The 26,072-nt window shown below is 32.6% G+C and overlaps 2 pseudogenes; one reads left to right on the top strand and one right to left on the bottom strand.

The window, feature by feature from the left end:
* LOC149536908 (wax ester synthase/diacylglycerol acyltransferase 3-like) overlaps positions 1 to 8,984 on the top strand; it is a 40,057-nt pseudogene extending 31,073 nt beyond the window's left edge.
* Positions 8,985 to 16,768: 7,784 nt separating this feature from the next.
* Positions 16,769 to 24,327, bottom strand: LOC149536907 (wax ester synthase/diacylglycerol acyltransferase 8-like; annotated as a pseudogene).
* Between the last annotated feature and the right edge of the window lie 1,745 nt (positions 24,328 to 26,072).

The raw sequence follows: 26,072 nt of genomic DNA, 5'->3' as shown, positions 1-26,072 counted from the left end.
TATGATAATCACCCATGACTAACACATACTCCAATCAAGAACATGAGACCAACATCTATATGATCATGAAGACAATGTAGTACACTAGGTCACTAGTCAGAACCACTAAGGATAACTATGTACAGTCTCAAGCGGAGTGTCACTAATTTCCATTAGGTGGCGCAAGTACTTCAAGCCTTCAATCAACTCCCTTGGGAGGCTAGACTCAAAATTTATCTTTGACCAACTCCCTTGGGAGGCTAGATATTATGCCTTTGATTAAATCCCTTAGGAGGCTAGATACACAAACCTCCAATCAACTCCCTCGGGAGGTCAAGTGTTCCATAATTTTATCTTACATTAAGTTTATTTGTCCATTTCTTAATTTTTGTTATCACAAAGTTAAAACCTCTTCACATTACCTTGTTATCCACTTTTGGGTTAGGGTACATGAGACAAGTCACTCCACCACCTACCCTACATACCCATGGTAATCACATGATGAGTGCCTATGGGAAATACAAATTCATAATCTAACCCCCAAATGAAAAATCCCTTATTCAAGAGTTTCAGTTTGACAAGATCCTGTCATATACATATGTGCATGCTCATGTGTGGGCACATCATGAAATCACATAATACCAATGCAAGGGTTAGATATGAGAAATGCAACAAATGATACAAGTACAATCTCACTCAACCAACCTATATCTAGGAGTACCAATTCGACGTGAATCCCAAAGATGGTAAAGTGAAAATATGGTCAGATTGGAAACCTATTATACATTCCAAATACACAACCTAAATAACTCTAAGAAATACTAAAGAAAATTGGGAGGCACACAAAACGAGGCAATGTGAAAATCACCCAAAATCAACATTGTAAAAAATTAAAAAAATTAAACTACATTCCAAATGGTTGTCAAAGTTCCAAAAATAAAATAAAATTCAAGTTCCAAGATCGTATGCAAAAATGACTAGCATAACAACATAAAACTTCAAACTAAAACCCCTAAAAATACTAAAATATTCATACCTGCCCAACTGGGTAGAACTAGCATACCAAAATGGAGGGGAATGCTTGTTCTAAACCTTCAATCAAATTACTATAAAAATGAGAACTAAAATGAAGCCAAAATAGTTAAATGAGAAAGTCCTACCTTGCAGTCAAGTGGGAGAAATAGGAAACGCCATTGTAAAATAAACAGGTCACCGAATCGAATGAAACCATAAAGGAAGTGGAGTGATTTTGGCATGAAGCCAATGAGCCACTCCATGCTTAAATCTTCCAAACATATCAATCATAGTGCGCAAATGAAAAAATTTCTCCAAGATGGTTTTGCAAGAAATTCTTCATATATTTCTCAAATACATGAAAAATAGAAAAGTTCCTATAGAACATCACTTTAGGCATAATACAAGCACTTTATCAAGTGACTTATAAAATAGATTATTAATTCACTTAATAATATATTTTCCCCCTTTTACCAAATTAAATTAGGCAAATTCAATTGAATTGAATTCATCTATGCCAAATCAATCAAGAAATAAACTAAATTAAATCAATATAAAATTTTCATTAAACTATTAAATCACAATATTATAATAACTTTGATGACCACTTTGGATTCCTAAATGAAAAAACACTTCAATGGTCTAGTCACAAATGCATAGAGTTTGGATTTACCACTTAATCAAAAGGTTTGTTATTTTAATTAATAGGATACATCTCAAATACAAGGATGCCATTGGCTTAGTATGAATAATCAAATCACTAACTCTATGTGACACTACCAGGGATATAAGTTATGAATAATAAACAACCTGATCAAGTGTAGATGCATGATACTACTATAGCTGAAGCAATGGTGCACCAAATCACGTAAATAATCATTTAATTAATTTCATTAAAATAATCTATTTGAATCATTAATTTTCACTATAATAAAATTTTAGTGTGAGAACAATGTAAATATCAGAAAAATAAGAACATCACGATAAATCCAACAATATACATCAATAATCCTAAACCATAATCTCATCAATTAGAAGAAAAAAAACATAAACAACTAGCTAAAGAAACAATATTCAAATCACCCCAAGGGTGTAGACCACTCACAGGTCCTAACCATGATTACATAAGAAGCAAGATCATCAAGATCTAGCATCAATCAGGATGACTTACATAAATCAAATGAGAGAGGCACTACAACTACAATTGTTGAGAGCTTAATTGGAACAATTGCTATATTCACGTCATTGATGTCAAACCTATTGGTAAGACCAAGTGTCAAACCTAGTGGAGAGGAATTCATTAATAGTGTAGAGTGCCATATCATTTCATTGATGAAGAGGATTTGAAAAGAAGAGATCATGAGATGATCTAATGAAAGGTTGAGTTGAGATGTGTAAGTAAGATGACATTACAATGGGTACTTGATTAATTAGTCCTTGACAAGATAATTTATTTTTTAATCAACACGTGGAGAAGGTGATAGTTGGATGAAGCTCAAAGTTGAAACAAGTCATAATGATAAGCTTGAACGAGTATCAGTGGTGCAAGGTCGATGAAGGAACTGAAGCAAGAGTTTAAAGAGCCTAACTAGAAGACAAGAAAAACATTTCAAGTTGAGCAATCAGTTATTGCTGAGTGACAAAGATTAGTGAGTGACAGTGTCGACTGAGTTGTACATTGATGATCAAAAAAGATAATTCACTAATGAATGAGTAATCTAGTGACGATCGAGTATCAATAAAATAAAAATTTGTGAAACAATCAAGATTTATGGTTGACATAGTTGAAATCTTGGAATAAGAAAAATGTGTTGACAATAAAGATTGATGAGCAATATTGTTTAATATAAGGAAAGGATTAGTTCAGTGATCAAAGGTTAAGATTTGAGGATATGTTTCTAGAAGTATTGAGAAGAGAATAAGAATAAGAAGGTGGACAGATTCATTGAATTATTTAGATCTAATCATAAAGGCTAAGCTCTATGATTTTGATTAAGTGGGAAAATATAAAAACTACGGATTTAAGGAGGTATCTAATTTTTTTTTGGGGTTGCTAGACTGGAATCTTACAACTTGCCAAGTGGTGGACAAACTTGCGAGGAGAAGCATGCAATTTGTGATATGAAGGATTGCTTGAAGAGTTTCCAAGAAGATCTAAGACGATGAGAATGATGGAGTACATTCAATGAACCAGGGTTGAGCCAAAAAAATATCTAAATTTCCAAAGTTATTTGTATGTTATTAGATAAAAAATTTGTTGTTACTTTCTAACCATTGTGGCAATAATACAATACTTTTGATAAGGTTGACCTAAAAGTCATTGGTAAATCCTTTAATTAAGGTGACATTATAATAGAATGTTCTTAAGTCCTATAAAAAGGCCACTCCTAATAGTGTGATTAAATTCAATAATACCTGGTCTCACCTACTAGTTTGTTTTACAACCTTTAACAGAGTTGGCTCCTAACAGAGCTCACTTCAGAAGAGTGAAAATGTGGTAGCATGTTACAAGTGGTTTTTCCCAAATTAGGTTTCCATATTTAATCTTTGTATCAAAAATTGTTTGGATTTTTGTTGTATGTTTATGCTACTTACTATTTTAAGTTTAATTTTACTATTGATTTTGATAAGTTTTTGCAAGTCGACACATATAGAACAAAGAGCTATAATGAAATGAATAAGTTGGATTATAGTGAACAGTTTTGAATTATTGGGTTAAGTTTGCTGAAGTTTCAAGTGTTTGATTTATACATTTGGACTCGGGATAATTGGTTAAACCCTCCTCCCCCCTCTCAATTATTCTGAATATTCTAACATAATATTTGAAATAGCCTCCTACAATCATCAACATAACATGCAATAAGACATTCTGGACATAATATGATCTAGAATTTTTATTTAACTATTTTATTGCACAATTGGTGCTATCACATGTTTCAAATATATCATTTTTTTGAACCCAAAAGTGTATCTAACAACCTACACTATAATGATGCCTACATTAGTCACATCAGTTATCCTCAACTAGATTGTTCAATCACAATTCTATCATATTAGTCTAACCAAATTCATTGGACACCTAGGAATTCTCAACCATTTCCTATCAACATTATATCACTAAGAATAGATGTGCCACTCTATGTAACATATGCACAAGATCCCTAAATGAATGTATTTATTCAATAAATGCATAGCTTTTTCCTACATATACACACAAAACCTACATAGAAGTGTATTATTCACAAATGTGTAGCTATACTAAATGCATTCATAGGTGTATTATGCCAATATATAGAAATTGTACATCTTCCATTTAAAAATACCTATGTGCCATCAATTTTTATGGATATGCAATTTTGCATGCATCTCAAACTATTGTGCATGGACACAGTATACCTACACATCCATGCACTAAAACTATACATTTGTTTGCACAAGCCAAAAAAGTTTAAAATTATCTACCTATATTATAATCCTATAAAAAATCCACCAAATCTAACAAAAATTCATGCTACCTCTATCAAATGATTGAGAGAGATGAATGACTTATCGGATCACCATATTTTGTTGGATGTTGCTATCTCTTGAAATACTTGAATCAATGGTCAACTATCAAGAATGAGATCTTCACTTTGCCAGTTCTCCTCCAATTTATAAATGACAATTGTGCAAATGATGAGTCATACACCTCTTTCTCATCCTTTTATATATGTGGGGTCCTCCATGCCTTAGACTGTTCTTACACTACCTCAACTTGCTTCATATATAATTATTTTCATTATTTTTATATAAATATTCATTGAAATATTTCTCAAACTAAACTTAATTTTTGAAAAAAAAAATTGTTCAATCTTTTGAAGGGTCATCCCATTGAGTCTATGTCATCCAAAGTCTTGGAGTAGGGACAACAGGGTCAAGCATTAGTTGTCTTTAAAACAATGTGTAGTCTACACATTATTTCAAAGAGGCGACAAATGTATACACTTAAACTTTTTCAAGACATTCAATTAAAATATTAATGTTACATTAAAAAAATTCTTCAATTAACCTTAATAAATTATTTAATTTATTAAGTTACTTCACCTAGGTTTATCTGTCTTATCTGAAGTCCACTAATTATTTCTATTAAGTGATTTACTAAAATTACTTAACTATGCACTCACTTAAGTAACTAAGTCTCCTAGTCCATCTATCTAGTCCATGTCATGTAACACATCACCTTTTCACAAATAATTTATTTTAATTAATTATGAATTAAATCTATTTTTTATCACCCATATGTCATATTTTTATGATTATAATGAAAGAATAATTAATTTATTAGAAGAGACGTTTCATTTGAATGTAGCATGTAAATTTATTATCATAAATAATGTGTATTCTATTGTACGAATTAATCTCTATACCCTACAAAATAACTTGAAAAAACAAATTTGATTAAATGAGTTTCTTTATTCATTTTATTTCCACATAGATTTATCATTGTACTTAATTATTGTACACATCTCAACTTAATTTTATTCCTAAGAAGACTTCCTAAACTCTAACAATACAACATTGTGTTACACATGAAATTGAAACATAGTGCTCAAAAGAATGTGGGCCAGCATGCAAATTTTCATAAATGCATTCAAGTTCTTGGAGAGAGGGGTTGACAAGGATAGATGGAGAGAAGTAATTTTAGAATAAAAATAAAAGGCGATGTAGCACCACTTATGCATTACTTGCATGGATTGCCAAGGCCACATAGATTTTATAATGGTAGATGTCGTTATGAGTGTATAAAACTATTTCTACCTCCCCAGCTTTTTTTATGCATTCAACAGCTTTAAGTGAGTGAAGTTTGGGAAATAATTTGTCTGAGTTAATCAATTTTCTATTCTCAAATTCAAAATTCTAAGAGGGAAAGATTTGATTCTCAATGTTTATTCTTAATTTTTCTCGCATGAAATTCTTATGCATTAAACTTTGGATCCCTACCTTTCATCTAATATATCGGCCACATTCTTGACAATTTTTATGCCAAGAGGCAGTCTATACAATCACAACACAAATACCCAGCATGAGAATATGCCAAAAAAGATTCTCCATCAATAAAAAAGAATTGGGAGCAGTTACAAACTTCCAAATGAAATATTAAAAAAGAATTCCCAAAATAATAGCTGGCCGAAATAATAGGAAGCCAAATGGAGGCCGAAATAATAGGGCCCGAAAAAGTAGGACCCAAAAAAATAGGGCTCGAAAAAGTAGGGCTCGAAAAAATAGGGTTGAAATAATTTCAATATGATTTTTTTTTGTTAAATATAATTTTGCATGCACATTCATGCTTATTTTTTGCAGGGAGTGGGGGAATTTGAAACAAATTCGTGGAATGTGAAGAGACGTCTATTGGGGGATATGAGGAGCCTCTCAGAAGTTATAAAACCAAGGCTCCTCATTTCATTTTCATTTTATGTTTTTGTAGGAAGGAAGAGGTGGAGGTTATTGGAGGATTAGATTGGAGTTTTTGAATAGGAGTAGATTGAAATTTTGGAGTAACATTTTTGCAGGTGAGATTTCTATTTTTTATTTACATTTTCATTTAGATTTAGATGTAGATGTAAATTGAAATTCAAAATTAGTTATAATATTCTACTTTGATTTAGATTTCAATTTTAATTACTTTCATTTAGATTTAGAATTCTATTCATAACTAATTAGGCTTGCATTTAATAGTTTAGTCTTACATGTTTGATTTAGATTTAGAGTTTTATTCAAAATCTATTTGATTTATATATTTTATAATACTTTTCATTTACATATTTTAAAAGTGCATGTTTCAAATTAGTTTTATATTTTCATGTTTCATATTAATTTTAGATTTGCATATTTCAAAATAGTTTTAATTTGCATATTTTAGATTTGAATGTTTCACAATAGTTTTAAATTTGCATGTTTCTAAGTATTTATATTTTCATGTTTCAAAGCATAATTTTATCATTAATTTGGATGAGAATGCCACCATATCAATGTTAGAATCTGAAAAGATTAACAACCCAGAAAACTAGTGCAAAGAGTAAATATCTAAACTATGAATGTAAATGATACAAAATCAAAATAGCATTATAGAGTTAGTCTCCAAGAGAGTAATGCAAATTCTGGAAGCAAAATAGCATTAAGAGGATGCAAAAACAAGAGATACAAATACAAGCCAGGTAGCATGCTTATATAGGCTAAGAAGAGAGAGGAGGTGGCAACACCAACCAATGAGGAGCAACCATCTATCAGACTAAAGATAGCAAAGTATCTTCCCAAGATAGCTAATGGATGCTCACATGTAGGAAGGTGACACCTCACAAACATTCACCTAATAAGACATGCTTTATTAACCTAAGCGAGATTATTAAAAGTGTAGGAAAAACCTAGCAAAATAGAAAAAATAAAAAACTACACTAACACCCCCCCCCCATAAGCGAAGCTTAGGTGGATGTAGAAATGGGTCCTGGCAACAAGGCCATGTTAGGTACCCAAGTACAATGCAAGAAGATGCAACCTCTGAAATTGGGGAAAGAGAGAAAACCACAAGGGAAAAACCCTCCCCCAAAAAGAGGTAAGAACCTAGTGAAGAACTGAAGAAGTCTCCCGCTAGGGAAATTGTCCCCTAAAATAGGAACAAGGAGTGATCATGAAGAAGCAGCATCATTGAAGCATGAAGAACTGCAAAACTCTGTCAAAATGTTGATCTGTAGAACCTCCATGGAAATAGAAGGCACGAACCATCAACCAAAGAAGCATAGAACAACAATATAACCTCCCCCTAAGGTAGGTGAGGTGACAGGCAGCTGAAAAGATGGGCCAAAAATCTCCTACAACACAGGAGCCAAACTCATCGAGAGTGAGGTACAAACATAAATAAAGGCATGTGTCATCGACACTACAAGAGGAATTAGAGAAAGAGGGCCTATAAGCGGCAAACAACTATCCCCCCTATGGAACTTTATATAATAGTGCGAGTACAATGAATCACAATGATGAAAAGGATCCCGAATCGCAAGAGTGGCACTTTATCTCAGTGCGTTGCATAAAGATGCTTACAATGAATATCAACAATGATAAAAAAAAAACATAAGGCTGAAACAACAGAAGGCAAAGCCCAAAATGAAGCAACTGAAGCAACAAAATCGATCTCCGGACCTGAAACAAATAGAATATCCACCAGAATGCTAAAATGCAAAAGACTAAATAGGATGTGTCTGAAATAGAATATGGAACAACAACTAACATCATTGGAAAGATCACAGAAAGAGCTTTCTAGTGATATAAAGAAGTCCAAAATCGGAGATCGGAAGCTCAAGATACGCCTCACGGAGTGCAAAATAAAACATCCAGCTTTGACTGCCATAACAGGCATCCAAACTACACCAAAACTCAAAAATACCTATACCAACATCTTTGTCGCAGAACCAGCTTTCCGATGCTTCTTTCGGATCGAAAAAATACCTCTGTATGCAAAAGTTATAGCCAAAAAACTGACTACTCCAAAAATGCACTTGCTGGAAAATTTCAGACACTGGCCTAAATTTGACGGCCGTATGCCCGTCACAAGACTGTCGCCGGTAAAAAAATTCAATCACCAAAAAAAATACGTCAGCAAGTCGTAAAGTGACGTCACTACCGGCAAAAGACGTCAGCGTCGAGAAAGTGATGTCATCGTCGAAAAAAGCCGCAGACCGGTGTCTGAGGAATATCCGCCGGCGGCGGTGGCGCCCGAGAGGAAAACCCGGCGGCGCGATTGTCGTCGACGGGCAGTGGTGGCAAGGCTAACATTTTTGCGGCGGTGGCAGAGGCTCTGCTGCGACTGCGGAGAGCGGAGGCTAGAGAAGCTGGGTGGACGACTAGATAACGGTGGCAGCGGAGGTCGGAGAAGCTGGGCGGGGGCGGCCCCGTGGTGGCTGCTGGGCAGTGCCACGGTGGAGCGGCCCTGCGCCCCTTTTTTTATTTTTTATTTTTAAATCGCCGTGTGTCTGTACGATCCGTATGAAAGGCCCTGCGGGTAAAAAAAATTTGCCTCCCAAAGCTCTATCTCCAAAAATGAAAAGCTTTATATGAATCCTAACTACAGATGGCCTTTCGGATCCAATGGTGATGTCCGTTTAGGTTGAAAGTGCTCCAAAAATTTGCTGACTCCTTGATTTGAAGAAAAATTGCATTCAAATCTGCGACTGCCAACGGAGAGGAGTATGGCTGTAGTTTTGCATGCTCGATTCTGAAAAATATACAGCTTGCATGCAAAATCTAAAAGATACCTAGATGGTTTTTTGGAGCTGCGAACAAAACCCAGAAAGTGTTTTTTGTCAAAACTTTTTTGATTCTCAGGATCATCCAAAGATGAAAGAGAAGAGCATACTTCGTTTTTCAAAAAACTACAATAAAATTTATTTGCCCCCCCCCCCCGAATCTCTCAAATAAGGAAACTAAAATCTACTCTTGCACATAGAAAAGCTCTAATACCATGTTAGAATCTGAAAAGATTAACAACCCAGAAAACTATTGCAAAGAGTAAATATCTAAACTATGAATGCAAATGATAAAAAATCAAAATAGCATTATAGAGTTAGTCTCCAAGAGAGTAATGCAAATGCTGGAAGCAAAATAGCATTAAGAGGATGCAAAAACAAGAGATACAAATACAAGCCAGGTAGCATGCTTATATAGGCTAAGAAGAGAGAGGAGGTGGCAACACCAACCAATGAGGAGCAACCATCTATCGGACTAAAGATAGCAAAGTATCTTCCCAAGATAGCTAATGGATGCTCACATGTAGGAAGGTGACACCTCACAACCATTCACCTAATAAGACATGCTTTATTAACCTAAGCGAGATTATTAAAAGTGTAGGAAAAACCTAGCAAAATAGAAAAAATAAAAAACTACACTAACAATTAATACAATTTATATTTTATTAAAGTTAATGATTTATTTAAAGTAGATAAATCATATATTTAGTATATATTTTATCATTATTGAATAATAAAATAAAATAAGATTCTTGAAATAATAGCTAGCCAAAATAATATTAAGCCAAATGGATGCCAAAATAATAGGACCTGAAAAAATAAGGCCAAAATAATAGAACCTAAGAAAATATGGCTGAAATAACTTAATTAAAATTTTAAATATAAAACATTTTCCTTTTGTTAAATATATTTTAGCATGCACATTTATGCTTATTTTTTGTGAGGGGTGGGGGAATTTGAAACAAATTTGTGGAATGTCAAAAGACATCTATTGGGCGATATGAGGGTTCTCTCATAAATTATAAAACAAAGTCTCCTCATTTCATTTTCATTTTGTATTTTTGCAGGGAGGAAGAGATGGAGATTATTGGAGCAATTAGAGTATTTGAACAAGAGTAGATTAAAGTTCCATATAGTTTAGCCTTGTATGTTTGATTTAGATTTAGGGTTCAAAAACTATTTGATTTAGATATTTGATAATACATTTCTTTTGCAGATTTTTTATGTGCATGTTTCAATTTAGTTTTACATTTCCATGTTTTACATTAGTTTTAGATTTGCATATTTCAAAATACTTTTGGTTTCCATGTTTTAGATTTGTATGTTTCATAATAGTTTTATATTTGCATGTTTCAAAATATTTATATTTTTAATGTTTCATAATTAAATTTAATCGTTGATGTGGACAAGAAGGACACCTTATCAATAAAATTTATATTTTATTAAAGTTAATGATTAATTTAAAATAAATGAATCATATATTTAGTTTATATTTTGTCATTACTTAATTAGATTATATATGAGTTTAATTTGAATATTTTTCATACTATATATAGATTTTTATTAATATTTATGTTTGTAATGTTTGAAAAGTGGAAGACAATGCCACCATATTTCAGACATTACAATCTAACTATTTCATTTGAAATAGTTTTGATTTTTATTTATGTTATTTTGAACATTATTCATTTGAAGGAATTTATGTTAACTATTAATACTTTTTCATTATGATTATTTCCATATGTTGATTTTTGTTTATAAGTTTGCAGGTTACTATTTGAGTTATGGATACCTCGAATAGAGAATCAAACATTATTATATTGTAGAGCCTAACTACTTCAATGATCTAAAATGATTTCTTCAAGATTGAGTTTGACAAATGATTAAAAATAATTAAAGAGGCACACACAACTATAATTAAAGTTGTAGAGAAGAAATATTTCCAATTGTCTATGTTGAGGAAATGGAAGAAATGCATATGGAAGATGCATAAAAATTTATGTGTGACACATCTACAAAAGTGGATGGGTTTCCCTCAATGATGAAAGAAGTATTTCACAATCATTGTTCAAATAAAGGTCACAAAAGAATCCTAATCATTGAAGAATGTGACATGTATTTAGACCATCATAGATATATTTTTTATATATAGTTCATTCTTGTCTCTGGTTTCAAATTTTTACTTCTAATTAGTTGTATTGGCAATTTTATTTCCCCATTGTTCAATGTAACTTTCATGGAGAAGAGAACAAGACAAAATAAATTTATTGTTGTACAAAAAATTTCTTCAATGAATGTGGCTACTAACTATATTAATTAAGAAAGAAAATCAGAAGTCTAAATAGATTCCTTAATGATAAGGAGATTTATTGATTACAATTCTTAATCATTGCAATAAAAATTGCATTAGGATTATTAAAAATTCAACAATATATAATGTTCTCACATCATCATGGAGAAATAATTTTCATAAAACTATCTCTTATATATTCTTTCACACTTTTAACATCATCTGAATTGTTGTGTTGGGACTTATAACTTCCCTTTCATGAATTAATTTTTCCACTATTCGAGTCATTTGTATAACATATATCCCAAATTTGACCATAGTTGTACTCAAATACTCCAGCACTACACCTAAATCTCATACTTCCTTTAACCCTGTCCCTTATTTTAGTGGAACATTTAACCACTTATTAGCCCTAACTATAACACCAAGTGTCATATAAATGAAATTGTAAACCTTGGATCCTAACTTTAACTCTTACTCTATATATGATTGTACTAATAATTTAGTAAATTATATACCTTAGCCTAACCCTATATGTACAAGTAACTAGAAATAATATTATATTTTTTTATAAGTGATAATATGTATATACACACACCTAGAGAGAGAGAGAGAGAGAGAGAGAGAGAGAGAGAGAGAGAGAGAGATTATGAGGTGTATCTAGAGAGCAGGCACATAGAGAGAGAGAGAGAGAGAGAGATTAGGGGTGTATCTAGAGAGCATAAAGGGAGAGAGAGATTAGGAGGAGTATTTAGAAAGTAGGGTGGGAGAGATAAATGGGCGTATCTAGAGATTAGAGAGACGGATTAGGGGGCATTACTAGAGACTACAAAGAGAGAGGGTATATTTAGATAGTGGGGGGAGATATTAATGGGTGTATTTAGAGAGAGAGAGGGGGAGAGAGAGAGGGGAGAGAGAGGGGGGGGGAGGAATTACATTATTAAAAAGGTTAATAACTTATATCACAATAGCACTAATCATGGGCACTATAATAGAACTAACCCATATTAAAATTTAACCTGTCAGTTAGTAAAGTGTAATAATAGCACTAACATCAGCTATAATATGATTAATAACCCAAAAATTATCTTAACCACAATAATAACATAAACCCTAACTCTAACTCTAACTCTAACTCTGACTAGATAATTCTAATTTTAACCCTAACCCTAACCCTAGCCCTAACTCTAACTCTAACTCTATCTCTAACTTTAATTCTCCCCCTAACCCTAAGCCTTACTATAACTCTAATCCTAACTCTAATTCTAACTCTAATGCTAATTCTAACCCTAAATCTAACCCTAATTTTAACCCATATTCTAACTCTAACCCTAACTCTAACTACACCTCTATCTCTAACCCTAACTGTACCCCTACCCCTAATTCTAACCCTAACTCTAACTCTAACTCTAACCCTAACTGTAATTATAACTCTAACTCTAATTGTAACCCTAACACTAACCCTAAATCTAACCCTAATCCTACCCATAATCCTAATCCTAACACTATGTATAATGCTAATCCTAATCCTAACACTATATGTAACTCTAATTCTAATCCTAACCCTAATTCTAACCCTAACTCTAACTCTAAACCTAAATCTAACCCTAACTCTAGCCCTAACCCTAAACCTAACCCTAACCCCAACTCTATCTCCAACTTTAACTCTAACTTGATCCCTAACTCTAACTCTAATTCTAACCCTAACCCTAACTTAGCCTCAATTCTAGCCCTAATTCTAACCCTAACGCTAACACTAACACTAAAACTAACACTAGTTATAACCCTAACCTAATGCTAACCCTAACTCTAACCATAACCCTTATGCTAACCATAATCCTAGCCCTAATTCCAACCCTACCTCTAACTCCAACTCTTGTTCTAATTCTAATTCTAACTCTAACTCTAGCTCAAATCCTACCACTAAATCTAACCCTAACCCTAACACTAATTCTAATCCTAACTTTATTTGTAACCCTAATTCTAGCCCTACCCCTAATTGTTACCCTTACCCTAACTCTAGCTCTAACTCAATTTGTAACCCTAATTCTAAATCTAACCCTAATTCTAACTCTAACAATAATTGTAACTCTAATTCTACCCCTAATCCTAACTCGAACCTATATAACCCTAACTCTAACCATAATTATAACCCTGTCTCCAATTCTAGCTCTAACCCTAACCTAATTCTAACCCTAACTATAACTATGTTCCTAACTCTAACCCTAACTATAACTCTAACTCTAATTCTTACCCTAACCCTAACCCTAATTCTAACTCTAACTCTAACTCTAATGCTAATTCTAATCCTAACCCTAATTCTAACCTTGATTCTTACCCTAGATCTAACTCTAACTCTAACTTTAACCCTAACTCCAACTCTAACTTTATCTCTAATTCTAACCCTACCCCTAATTCTAACCCTAACTCTAACTCTGACTCTTTTTGTAACCCTAACCCCAATATTAACCCTAACACTAACTTTGACTATAAACCTACCCCTACTCCTAACCCTAACACTATATATAACTCTAACTCTAACACTAACCCTAATTCTAATCCTAATCCTAGCCCTAACTCTTACCCTAACCCTAAATCTAATTAGGTAACTTTAACCCTAACCCTAATCCAACCCTGACCACAACTCTATCTCTAACTTTAACTCTAACTCTAACTTGAACCCTAACTCTAACTCTAATTCTAACTCTAACTCTTATACTAACACTAACACTAACGCTACCTCTAATTTTAACTCTAACTCTAATTGTAACCCTAACCCTAATGCTAATCCTAACCATAACCCTAATACTAACCCTAACCCTAACCCTAATGCTAACCCTAACCATAACCCTAACACTAACCCTAACTCTAACTCTAACTCCAACCCTTATTCTAACTCTATCTCTAACCCTAACCCTAACTCTTATTCTAACCCTAACACTAACCCTAACTATATTTGTAACCCTAATTCTAACCCTCACCCTAATTCTTACACTTACCCTAACCCTAACTCTAGCTCTAATCCTAACTATATTTCTAACCCTAATTCTAACCCTAACCTTAATCCCAACTCTAGCTCTAATTTTAAACCTAATCCTAACCCTAACTCTAACTCTAACCCTGACTGTAACTCTAACCTTGACTCTAACTCTAGTTCTAATTGTAAACCTAACCCTAACAAGAATCATAACTCTAATTCAAACCCTATCCCTTACCCTAATTTTCATCCTAATGCTAACCCTAACTCTAACTCTAACCCTAACCCTAACCTTAACACTAACCCTAACCTTAATTCTAACCTTAACCCTAACCTTAACTCTAACTCTAACCATAACCCTCACCTTAACACTAACCTTAACCATAAACATTAAGTTATCCCTAACTCTAACCTAAATCTAACTCTACCATAATTGGACTCTAACCATAACACTAACCCTAACTTTAATCTTGGCTCAAAACTTTTCCCTAACCATAATTCTAGAACCTTAACCCTTACTCAAGCCCTAACCCTAACCCTAACCCTAACCTTGGCCCTACAATAACCCTAACCCTGACCATAACCATAAGTCTAACCCTAACCTTAACCATGAGCATAACTCTAACCCTAAACTTAACCATAAACATAACCTTATCCCTAAATCTAACTCTACCATAATTAGACTCTAACCCTAACCCTAATCCTAAATCTAACCTTAATCTTGACTCAAACCCTAACCCTATCCCTACAATAATCCTAACTTGAGCCCTATAATAACCCTAACCCTAACCATAACCATAACTCTAACCCTAACCTTAACCATTAGCATAACTCTAACCCTTAACTCTAACACTAAATCCAACTCTACCATAATCAGATTCTAAACCTAACCCTAACCCTTACTTTAATCCTAACTCAAACCCTAACCATTACTCTAACCTTAACCCTGACTCAAACCCTAACCCTAGCCTTACTATAACACTAACCCTAACCATAACCATACATCTAACCCTAACCTTAACTATGACCATAACTCTAACCCGAACCTTAATCATAAACATAACTCTAATCCAAACCTTAACCATAACCATAAATCTAACCCTAACCTTAACCATTACTCAAACCCTAACCCTAACTCCAACCCTAACCCTAATGCTAACCCTAACCCTTATTCTATCCCTAAGGTTAACATTAACTGTAATGGTAACTTTGTCCCTAACCATATAACTATGTTTGACTATAACATTTTACATTACAATATGCCAAAAGGAAAATTATTATTTTTTAAACCATAATCCTACCCCTACCTCTAACCCTAAATATAACCCTAACTGTAAATCTAACTCTACTATAATTAGACTCTAATCCTAACCCTAATCCTTAGTTTAACCTTCACTAAAACCATAACCTAACCCTAACTCTAACCTTAACACTGACTCAAAACTCTAACTCTAAGCTTAACCCTTACTTTAATCTAGATGAAAACCATAGCCCTAACCCTAACCCTAACCTTAACCCCGACTCAAACGCTTACCCTAACCTTAACCCTAATGTAACTCTATATACAACCCTAACTCTAAATATAAACCTAACCTTAACCATCACCCTAAAACTAACCCTTTCTCTACCCCTTTCTCTAACTCTAACCGTAAATCTAATTTTAATCCTAACCCTAATGCTAATCCTGACTCTAATTGTAACTCTATTCCTAACCATAACTCTAACCATATCCATAACTCAAACCCTAACAATAGCCCCAACCCTAACACTAACCCTAACCCTAACTATATCTCTACTCTTCAATATAAAATTTTACGTAACAACATGCTTAAAATAAAACTAAATTAAAGTGATGCAAATAAACACCATATATATAATTAAAAAATAAAATATTCAAGAATAATTTTATAGTAAGTTTACACTATTACATTTTTATAGTAAGTTTATACAATTGTATTTAAAAAGAAATAAAAAATTCAGCACTAACCTTTAAAAAATTAAAAATAAATTAAAAAATAATTTTCTTGTTGCGTCGCGATTGCCACTAGCTTATATATACCTCTATGTATATTACGCCGAGAGTAATCGTTCTCGAGGCGCCTATTTTCATTTTCATAAATCCCAACACTGATTAAAATAACCTTGGGATTAAATGAAAATAGGCGCCTCGAGAACGATTACTCTCGGCGTAATATATATAGAGGTATATATAAGCTAGTATAAATTTCTTTTCTAACAAGATGGAGAGATATTGTGCAGTACCTTCAATCCAAACAGTGCTCTTGTGTTCATGAATACAATTCCCATTACTCTTGACTTCTCCATTTCCATCCCGATTTGTGTCGCTTCTCCTACAAAAGAAATGTATTATTATTACTCATTAGTCAAAATTAATATAATTAATATTCATTGCACGCACCGTGAGAAAGAGTTGTCTCGAGGTATCATTGAAATCCAACAAATATAATGCCCATTACAACATCATTAATCGTCTGCAAAAGTATTTTACCCAAATAAGCCCGCCATAATGAAAATAAATGTTTGGAAAGATTAAACATATAATAGTGATATATCAAATGAGAGTTCAATGAAGTGGTTACCCCTCCAACGATTTTTTTTGTTTTGACGTCGTCCATGCGGAAGGTGACAGAGGATATGACTTTGGGAAGCATTTCAAGACCGGGAGGCCCACGAAAGAGAAACTTGCTATCATCCATCAATATGATTCTAAGAAAGCTACTAACTACCTTATATATACCTCTACATATATTATGCTGAGAGTAATCGTTCTCGAGGCGCCTATTTTCATTTAATCCCAAGGTTATTTTAATCACAGTTGGGATTTATGAAAATGAAAATAGGTGCCTCGAGATTAAGGTTAGGGTTTGAGTCAAGATTAAAGTAAGGGTTAGGGTTACGGTTAGAGTCCAATTATGGTAGTGTTAGATTTAGGGTTAGAGTTATGCTCATGGTTGAGGTTAGGGTTAGGGTTAGAGTTATTATAGGGCTTGAGTTAGGGTTATTGTAGGGATAGGGTTAGGGTTTGAGTCAGGGTTAAGTTTAGATTTAGGATTAGGGTTAGGGTTTTAGTTAGGATTAAAGTTAGGGTTAGGGTTAGGGTTAGAGTCTAGTTATGGTAGAGTTAGATTTAGGGTTAGAGTTAGGCATAGAGTTATGTTTATGGTTAAGTTTAGGGTTAGAGTTATGCTCATGGTTAAGGTTAGGGTTAGACTTATGGTTATGGTTAGGGTTAAGGTTTTAGTAGGGCCAGGGTTAGGGTTAGGGTTAGGGTTAGGGCTTGAGTAAGGGTTAAGGTTCTAGAGTTATGGTTAGGGAAAAGTTTTAAGCCAAGATTAAAGTTAGGGTTAGGGTTATGGTTAGAGTCCAATTATGGTAGAGTTAGATTTAGGGTTAGAGTTAGGGACAAATTAGTGTTTATGGTTAAGGTTAGTGTTAAATTTAGGGATAGGGTTAGTGTTAGAGTTAAGGTTAGGGTTAAGGTTAGAATTAAGGTTAGGGTTAGTGTTAAGGTTAGGGTTAGGGTTAGACTTAAAGTTAGGGTTAGCATTAGGATGAAAATTAGGGTAAGGGATAGGGTTTGAATTAGAATTAGGGTTCTTGTTAGGGTTAGAGTTATAGTTAGGGTTAGAGTTAGGGTTAGGGTTAGGGTTAGGTTTAAAATTAGAGTTAGAGTTGGGATTAGGATTAGGGTTAGAATTAGGGTTAGAAATATAGTCAGGAATAGAGATAGAGTTAGGTTTAAGATAAGGGTAAGTATTAGGGTGAGGGTTAGAATTAGGGTAACAAATATAGTTAGGGTTAGTGTTAGGGTTAGAATAAGAGTTAGGGTTAGGGTTAGAGATAGAGTTAGAATTAGAGTTTGAATAAGGGTTGGAGTTAGAGTTAGAGTTAGAGTTAGAGTTAGAGTTAGGGTTATATTTAGGGTTAGAATTAAGGTTAGGATTAGAATTAGTGTTAGAGATAGGGTTACGGTTAGTGTTAGGGTTACGGTTAGGGTTAGCATTAGGGTTAGGGTTAGGGTTAGGGTTAGGGTTAGGGTTATGGTTAGGATTAGCATTAGGGTTAGGGTTACAATTAGAGTTAGAGTTAAAATTAGAGGTAGTGTTAGTGTTAGTGTTCATATAAGAGTTAGAGTTAGAATTAGAGTTAGATTTAGGGTTCAAGTTAGAGTTAGAGTTAAAGTTAGAGATAGAGTTGTGATCAGGGTTAGATTAGGGTTAAGGTTAAAGTTACCTGATTAGATTTAGGGTTAGGGTAAGAGTTTGGGCTAGGATTAGGATTAGAATTAGGGTTGGGGTTAGAATTAGCATTAGATTTAGGATTATAAAGGGTTAAGGTTAGGGTTAGGGGGAGAATTAAAGTTAGAGATAGAGTTAGAGTTAGGGTTTGTGTTATTATTGTTGTTAAGATAATTTTTGGGTTACTAATCATATTATAGCTAATAAAATTATAATTAATAAATATTATTACTCTAAATTATAATTATAATTTAAAGTTAGGGTTAGGGTTAGGGTTAATTGTAATCACACTCTCTCTCACATGTCCCATTCTATAATTCCCCCCCCCCCCCCCCCCCCCCAATAATGTATACCCTCCCTACTCCCCCTACGTTTTTCTCTTTGTCCATCTCTTTCTCTACATATATACAACTCTCCCTCCATAATTATTGTCATTGTCTATCACTATCCATCATACTCTTCCTCTCTGCATCATTGTCTACATCTCTTTTGAGCCTTATATATTATTTTTCTTATTTAGCTCATCTCTCCCTACTGCCCTTCTATATATCTACATCTCCTGCCCCCTCTAATCATCTCTCTCTCTCTCTCTCTCTCTCTCTCTCTCTCTCTCTCCCTCTCTCTCCCCGCTCTTTCTCCCTCCTTATTTTTCACTACATCTATCCATGTCTACCTCATGTCTCTCACTCTCTCCCCCTTGTCTCACTCTTTCTCTCTACTACATCATGTCATGTGATCTCTCTCTCTCTCTCTCTCTCTCTCTCTCTCTCTCTCTCTCTCACACACACACACACACACACACACACACACACTATCTTCATGTTTATATATCTCTAAAATGTTCTATGTATGTCTACCTCATGTCTCTCACCCTCTTCCCCTCCTCTCTCTCTCTCTCTCTCTCTCTCTCTCTCTCTCTCTCTCTCTCTCTCTCTCTCTCTCTCACTCACTCATGGCCTCTCTCTCTCCACCATCTCCATCTCCATTTATTTTGGACCCTTCTTATGCTTTTTCTCTCCATGGCTCATCTCTCCCCCTCTCCCCTTTTCCTTCTACCCCCTCTAAGATTATCCCCCGCCCCCCCCCCTCTCTCTCTCTCTCTCTCTCTCTCTCTCTCTCCCTCACACACACACACACACACACACATTGCATCATGTTATTTATCTCACACTTTCTCTGTATCACGTCGCCTCATGTTAATTCTCTCTCTCTCTCTCTCTCTCTCTCTCTCTCTCTCTCTCTCTCTCTCACACACACACACACACACACACACGTATGTCACCTCGTGTTATTTGTCTCTCTTTAAATTTGACTTCATTTATAAAGTTTGTCCCAATTTATAATTTTTGTTTGTATTTCTATAATATAAAATCAAGTACATTTAATAGAACTTAATTATCTTTACTAATTTTTTATACAATTAATAAATTTAGGTAAAATTTTATAATTTTTATATTTGATTTAAGTAACAATTTTATTATCTTTTCTTTCTTTAATATAAATATTATGTTAAAATTCATTTGTAAAATCTAAAATAATTTCTAAACCATAATATTTTGCAACCTCCAAAATCTTATTATTTTAATAATAAAATAAAATTGCATATATAAAAATCTTTATTTTTAAGATTTGAAAAAATAATAAACTTTCATATAAAATGAAAACTGCAAGCGAAATAGTAACCAAAAAAGATTTACAGAAAGTTTTTCCTTTCTACTTTACAATTCATTACCAAAATAATAGCAGATTTTCAAAAGAAAGAGAACATTTGTGAAAATAAAAACTTTCTACAATTATCTCAAACTGTTATTACTAAGTTTTTCTAGATTTAGTACTATTCTCTAGATGAACTCAGAGATATTAATAATCAATATTTGTAATCATAAAATTAAAAAAGACATCAAGACTAACAATAATTATAGAAAAATAAAAAATAGTAGCAATAATAATAATAAGAAAAGAGTAATTTCTTTCACTGTTTTGTCTCTTCCATGCACCGTTTAATCTAATAGTCATGCACCAATTCACTGAATAAGGAAGAGAATGTAACATGCAGTTTGAACTTTGAGTTTTTAGAATCATGAATTTACGCATGAAATACGGAGAATCAAGCAGTTATAAATTATTAATCACAAGTTCTACAACTGTCTATGTTTGTTATAACAACAATTACATAGGAATCTTGGGCTAGTCTCATTCGATAAAATTAGATTAAGTACAAAGTTAGTCTTGATTGTAGTGTAGTTAAATAAGCATGTGAAAGTCCATATGAGGCATTTCTCAATATAAAATATGGCAATTGTAATATATTTTAAGCAGACGAATTAATACAAAAACTAAAAAATTTTCTCCATTCTTGTTTTGTTATAGCAATTGTGTTTTTGATATTTTTGATAAGTGTTGTAGCATGTTATATTTAACATTAAATTAATCTTTATTATTATGTTTAAGAGTAGTTTCAAACATTATTAAAAAGACTCTAAATACAACCAAATCACATAATCTAAGAACTAAAACATAAGTACCCATCATAGGAACAGTTAGAATGCCCAAAATTGCTAAAATAATTGCACCTGCAACTGCCATTACAGAAGCAATTTGTTGCTCCAATCTGTTATCTTTCTTAGACTAAAGGAGCACACGAAAAAGTGAGATTGATATTATGAGTTACAAAAGAAATTTGAATGTATTTATAAGCATTTCTGCTTAGAGATTTCTTATAACATTGTGTTGATACCAGATTTCCCTTTTTTTCAATTGTATTGCTAAGAAAATCACCATGGCCGCATTCTATATCTAGAGCAATTATCACATTGGACAAGTCGTTCAGCATTGACATAATTATTCGCACCATTTTCCAATGAAGAATCTCATCAGAATGCCACACTCTGGACATCGTGACAAAATTACAAACCGGTGGGAATGAGCCAGAACCTCTCAATCCGCACTTAACCAGATTAAACCACTGAAAGAATAGGTAGCAGGAAGGAACCTAAAAATTGGAGCCGCAGCAGAGCCAATTCCAAATGCATATCCAGATCCAGAGTTAGTCATTTATCTTTAATCCATTCCCATTCAGTCCCAGCAATGTGCTAATAGCGTTAAGAAGCTCCATGCACGAATCAGAAGAAAATGGATAGATCTGGTTAGGAAAGTACATATTGGACCAAAATATTTTAGAAATAGAAAAGAAGACACCCCTAAAACACTCCCATCAAACACCATTAACAATGAAAAGTATTATAAAATATATATATCAAATAGATTTTGAATACAAATCTAAATCTAAATCAAACATGCAAGACTAAACTATTAAATGCAAGCCTAAATAGTTATGAACAGAATTCTAAATCTAAATGAAATTAATTAAAATTGAAATCTAAATCAAAGTAGAATATTATAACTAATTTTGAATTTCAATTTACATCTACATCTAAATCTAAATGAAAATGTAAATAAAAAATAGAAATCTCACCTGCAAAAATGTTACTCCAAAACTTCAATTTACTCCTATTCAAAAACTCCAATCTAATCCTCCAATAACCTCCACCTCTTCTTTCCAAAAACATAAAATGAAAATGAAATGAGGAGCCTTGGTTTTATAACTTCTGAGAGGCTCCTCATATCCCCCAACAGACATCTCTTCACATTCTACGAATTTGTTTCAAATTCGCCCACTCCCCACAAAAAAAAAAGCATGAATGTCCATGCAAAATTATATTTAACAAAAAAAAAAAAATCATATTGAAATTATTTCTCCCCTATTTTTTCGGGCCCTATTTTTTCGGGTCCTATTTATTCAGGCCCTACTTTTTTGGGCCTATTATTTCGGCCTCCATTTGGCTTCCTATTATTTCGGCCAGCTATTATTTCAAATTTTTTAATATTTAATTTGGAAGTTTGTAACCGTTCCCAATTCTTTTTTATTGACAAAGAATCTTAGCATATTCTAGTGCTGGGCATTTGTGCTGCCATTGTATAGAACGCCTCTCGACATAATGAGATCACATAAAGTGTACCACATTACAAGAAGAGGCATGAATAATAGCCTATGCAGCATGAAATACATAAATTCAATGGAAACCCATGATGATGAATGATATGGATTAACTCTTTTGCCAGGTGGAGATTTCATGAATGAAGGAAAGGTAACAGGGAGATTGGGATAATCTGCCCTGGTGACACAGCAGAGAAGAAGGGACATGAGGGAAGTACGATCACCTAAGGAATGGTGTATGTTTATGATTAATGTGGATCTGGCCTTGCTTGTATTGTCATTCAGAATGTGAAATGTCCACATGGGCCTACACTTTGGAAGAGGGGTTAAATGTATAGTACTGATATACTCTTTCACAAATTCATCATATCCAGTTTGGCCCGTAGGAAACTCTGGAACAATTACATGATCGTCCACGTTTACTTCAGTTTCCACCCAATGCAGAACTCCATGTCTATTCTCAGTCTGCCATTACATCAATAAAACCAATTATTCAACAAATATTTTACAAGTTAATTAGTTTGAAGAACTATTTTTGGTTTGGTTTGGATATATTGTAGTTGAACTATAACTACAATTGTAAAGCTTTTAACATCAAAATTAATATAGATTCAATATTTATGATCCAATCCGCTTTTTCTTAGCACTCTTGTGGTCCATTTGGGTTTGGATTTAATTGAACCAGAATTGGTAGGAATAAATTCTAAACAAAATTAATCTTCAATTTGCATGCCTAATTAAAATTTGAGTTTCATAATTTTTTTTTTCTCTTCAACAAAATCTGTCCAATTGAAGATTGACAAAACATGGGACAAATTCTAAATATAAAACAAATTGCAAAGTTTGTTAATGCCAGCAGCCAAACTGATAGACTTTTAAAGTATGACTCCATGTATAAAGAAGAAATATGCACAATTTGAACAGGAAAAATCATTCATCAAATATGGGCAGATAAAAAAAAAGTGAACAATACAGCCCTGTAAATAATTCAGTTTCGTTATTTGATCTATTATATTTGAACTATGGTTCTGACAAGTATATTAACATAAAAAGTACTCTAGATATTCTAAAACTCTGTGATGTATTGCCTACTTCTTCCTAGTACTCCAAGTGTATTCTATTTACTCTTATTCCAAGTATCTAGTTAGATTTCTGGAAGTAGATTCTATTTACTCTTATATTTGATCTATTAATAGTAAAAAAATGAACATTCTAAATGGAGGCCAGGATAATAATATGGTGGGGAATACAAGATGATTATTATCAATATTTAAGATCTATTTTATTTGAACTATATTCTTTGAATAGAATTATAAACATTTGCAAAAAAGCGTTATGTAAAGAAAAGCTACAGACCATCTTACAACAAAACCGTGGGTTGCTCGGCAGAACAACATTTTTAATGGCTTGCTTGGCTCAAAAATGGTCTGCACGCATAATGAAAGTAAGGGAGTACAAAATGTCTGACTCAGCGGACTCACCGCTTCGCCCTCTGCATTACAGTCGACCAACGATGTTTCCACACTCAGCTCCATCAAACTAAATACTTTTCCTCAATCAAATTTTCTCTATACTGAATTGTGAGAGCCAGAGTAAACACAGCTTGATATATAAAGCCTCCACTGGTATTTTCTGATCTTTTATTAATGAGCATTAAAGATTTGCGTTGAAAAGAACGACATATTAATTACAGTTTTAATTACATTCCGTACAATTCAACAGCCAATTTATTCGGCGACTTGTGCAAGAAAAAAGGCGGACGGAAAGGGCCAAATTAAATTGTTACTTAAGATTTATTATTAGTTCCAGTGCTTCGCTTAGTCCATTGTATTAATAGCTGCACCAATCAGATTTTAGATTTCATTCATATACTAATGTTTGCAAAAGATTTTGTAATTTGCATTACTTTTTAAAATTGAAAAATACAATTTTTTGAAAATTTTATTGACTATGATGAAAAAAGCAATGAAAAAATTTAATTTTCTTCAACAAAAATACAACTATTTTTCCCAACACCTCTATTAATGCAAGCATTAATTACAACTTTATCTTTTCTTTTCTTGTGACAAGTGGATAAATTTTATTAAAAAATAATAATTTTCCTAACACCTCATGAATGCATTAATTTCAATTTTATCTTTTCCACATTTGTGACTAGTGGACAAACTTTTTTTTAAAAAGACAATCACTTTTAATTGATGTTTATTTTTGTAATGTGTAAAATGCTATTTAATATAGATATTTTAATAAATATAAGTATTTTAATCAAATATAGACATTTTAACTCTTTTAAATTGTCGATTTCCAAAAATTATTTTCTATATAGCTTAATTTCATATTTATTTTAATTTTGATTTATATATAAGTTTAAATTAGAATTTAGTTTCTTTTAATTTGACATATCTAAACCAATGCTTTTAATAGATTTATTGTTTATTTTTTATTTTTATATATAATTTTTATTATATTGATATTTTTAATTGATATTTTAAAATACATAATACTAATTTTGTATCAATTTTAATAAAGTTCAAATTGTTTAGCTTTGTATATTATCAACTTTATTTATGATAGGTGTGTTTGGTTTTTTTAAAAAATAAATGTTATTTTTAAATTAATTTATGTTTATTTATTTTTATGCATTAGATTTAAGCTTAAGAATATTGTCCACCTTCTTCAATTAGATGAATTTATCGCTTAAACAAGATATATCAAACAATTTCATCTTTAAAACTAATCAATTTAACTCTTTTTAAAAAAAAATTATATAATTTTATCTATATCTTATATATAATTAGTTCATAAATATCTTTGATATCATAAATGTTCTTTACGATGTCATCTAATTTTAATTTACCATGATACTATAATATTTATTTATATATTCTTTTACTATTTTAATTAATATATATCATTGCAGTTATATAATTTAATAATATACTAACTATACTCTGTAATTTAATTTAGCTTACCACTATAATATTCTATTTGTCATTACTATTTATTTGTTATTTTATTAAACTAAATACATTATATTTTAACCAAAACCTACTTCAATCAACCATAAAATCATGAAGGCAGGAACTTTGGCGCTTGCGCCCCTTGTTGTTGATTACATTTATGAAATGTCCCATTCAACTTTGTAAAGCTAGTCGTCCTATCGAACTGGCCATAAAATCTCAACCTAGGTTGATAATGTGTGGAGGTAGATATCTTCCATCCAAACTGTAAAGTTGACCATTTTTTGAAGGATCTAAAACATTATGAATTTCTTTGAAAA

The sequence above is a fragment of the Cupressus sempervirens genome, chromosome 10, assembly GCF_028749045.1.
Source record: "Cupressus sempervirens isolate cs-2001-9-10 chromosome 10, ASM2874904v1, whole genome shotgun sequence".
In the NCBI taxonomy this organism is placed as follows: Eukaryota; Viridiplantae; Streptophyta; class Pinopsida; order Cupressales; family Cupressaceae; genus Cupressus; species Cupressus sempervirens.
This window is presented reverse-complemented; position numbering and strand designations above follow the sequence as displayed.